This window comes from Fukomys damarensis, unplaced genomic scaffold (assembly GCF_012274545.1).
Source record: "Fukomys damarensis isolate Sample0158 unplaced genomic scaffold, DMR_v1.0_HiC HiC_scaffold_16, whole genome shotgun sequence".
Taxonomy (NCBI): domain Eukaryota; kingdom Metazoa; phylum Chordata; class Mammalia; order Rodentia; family Bathyergidae; genus Fukomys; species Fukomys damarensis.
Genome location: NW_022900928.1, coordinates 71,890,907 through 71,893,899, shown reverse-complemented (window position 1 = coordinate 71,893,899; position 2,993 = coordinate 71,890,907).

Sequence of the window (2,993 nt, the reverse complement as noted above, 5' to 3'; positions counted from 1 at the left end):
AAAAAAAAAAAAAAAAAAAAAAGATATTTCCTGAGTCCCAAGGTCATCAGCAGAATATCTGTAAATATTCTATTTACAGATCTGTATGGTGATTGTAAGCTGTTCACTACATGAAAAATAGTGGAAATGTACAATTTATATATTTTTATGTGGGTAGTTGTCCTAAATTTCAAAGTAAAATAAAGTTGTAAAGCTTTGACTAGAGCTGTATTGTATGGAATAATCAGCACACCATAAACAGACATTAAGAATAAAGATCCTTCAATGTAGAGTATCAAATTGTCAGCAAATAATGACAGAAAACAAAGCCACTGTGATAAAAAGAGCATGGTACTGGCAAAAAAGCAGATCTGAGCATCAGTGGAACAGATTGGAAGACACAAAAACAACTCCCAAGGTACTCAGCTACCTCATCTTTGACAAAGGAGCTGACCATCCTCAGTGGAGGAAAGATAGCCTCTTTCACAAATGGTGTTGGAAAAACTGGATCTCAACCTGCCAAAGATTAAAAATGGACCCTTATCTTTCACCATGCACTAAATTAAAATCCAAGTGGATTAAAGATCTAACTATTAAAACAGAAACACTAAACTTGCTGGATGATAAGTTAGGCAGAACTCTGGAAGACATTGGCATAGGAAAAGACTTTATGAACAAATCCTCAGTAGAATGGGAACTAACAGAAAGAATCAACAACTGGGATCTCATCTTATGAAAAAGATTCAGCACTGCGAAAGAAACCAAGGGGATATATCAATGGCAAAGGCAAAGGCCCAAGGTCAAGTGCTCATCTGGCAGAGTGTGGGAATGACAGCCAGGAGGCCAATCAACCCTGACCAACAGGGGATTGTGTTGAAATCCCAACCATTGCCTCCCCAGGTTTCTGCACCAGAATGAAAAAAATGAGCCAAAACAGGAGCACCCAAGGCAAGGCTTTATTGGAGAAAGAGCTGCCAGTCTCCCTCAAACAATGGTTAGAGATGGGGAGACTGATGGGGATGAGGTTAATATAGGGTGGTGAAATGGGGAGAGTATCATGAGAGGTGAGCAACAGGACACCTAGTGACTGGAAAGGGAGAATCATGTGGATAGTAGAGTGGAGTAATGAATTAGATTTTGCTTTGCCAAAGGGGGTAGGTTTCACTTTTCCATAGTGTCTCATTTCTGTGAGCTGGAACCATGTTAGGAAATGGGAGTCACTTTATAATGTAAAACTGTTGGGGCTATTTTGTGGGGTAGAGAACTCTATCACTCTTAACCTCCATTGTCCCTAAAATTCATTCTTCAAGTTTAGAGAACACAAATGGGCATTTCAGACATCTAGCAGGTTTGAAAGTTACATGTATTTCCACTATATCACTACTTTACTTCATCAGTAGCAGAGAGCTAAGAAATTAAAAGCTGGAGATAATATGTGGTTTTCATAGCTCAGAGATGAGGACAAATTAATTTACTCAGTGAAGTTAGTAAAAACTGTTTGGGTTAATCGTATAATCATCTTGGATGGGAGCCATTTGCATCTTTGCACAAAAATTACTTATTCCAAAAAGGAGGGCAAAAAATTTAATTTTGTACTTTACAAAAGTCACTGTTATCTTTGTGTTATCATTCTAAATATAAATATAGCATTCATTATGTTTCTTTTTCTTGGGAGAATTTTACTTCTGACAGCCTCTCCTGAGTTTTATGGTCTTTGGAGAATATTTACTTTCCATCTCTGTGGCAGTCAAAAACCTATAAAAAATGAGTTCAGGTATTCCCTTGCTGAGAAGGGATTACTTAGGATATTGAAGGGTTTCTTCTTTAATGAGCTCATGCAGTCTCATTATTTCTTAGAGCTACAATAACCTTGAAATTATCAGCCTTATTCCTCTCTTAGAAAAGGAAAGGTAAAATGACTTTTTCACAGTTGCATGATGATTTTGTGTCAGGAGAATAAAAAGTAGACTTTAAAGACTATTAGAGGAGCTTTATTTCATCTTAATTTCCAATTGTTTCAATTGGATTGTTCAATACCGATAAATCACACTCTCAAAAAGATCAGCAGTGGGTAATATTTTCCATGAAACTACTTATGTAATTTTATCTCATGTTATATAGAAAAAAAGTAAATCAAAAAGGAGCAACAATTCTCTTACCCATTACAGCACTTAGGTAAGTGCACACCATTTTCCTAAAGCATTCACTGTGAAACTGCAGTTTCTGAGGGATAATTGCAAATTCATGTCTCCCAACGTAGTTGGATCATACATGTGGTGGATATTAGTTAATCCAGTGCAAGTAAATTTGTAAAAAATAAGTGTAAGTAATGTGCGGTGGAAGGAAAGCTATTGTTTCCTCTACTTTCCCATTTCATGGATGTTCTAAATACCTCACAAAGTATATCATAAAATGTTTTCTAGAAATACGTTGTAGAGTGAAGCAATCACTCATCTGAATCACAGAAGTCCAGGATGAAACTGAGAACTCTTTAAATTGAAATGTGGAAGCTGCTGTGCTGACTTTCTGACTAGGAACCCTGACTCTAAGATATGCATTTTCCCTCAGTTCTTGTTTGTTCTGTGATAAATGACAACATTGCACAAAAAAGGCCTTGAAATTACTTTCCTCTTAATAAAGCTCAAATGTCAGCAGCATTCAGGACTCTAGCACTCAGAAGTAATGTTCCTGTGCTTGTTTGAGAAACTATCATATCTCAGTGTTCAAAAGTGATTTGGGCCCTGCTCTAATAGTTTCCAAATATTCTTACAATCATATCATGTTATTCTTTGTTCCTATATACATTCCAATGTTCTTTGAGTAAATCTTAGCATTGATGTGAAAAATATATTTCCCCAGTTTATTGACAATAATTAAACTGTTTTCAGTTGATGATCAGATTTTCTCTTCTTCTATCCCACCAGTAAAAAGAGAATTACCCATCAGAGGAACATAGCTTTCTTATTCTTTGATTTTTTTCTTTTCTTGGTTTCACTTTCGCTTTCCTGAAGGGA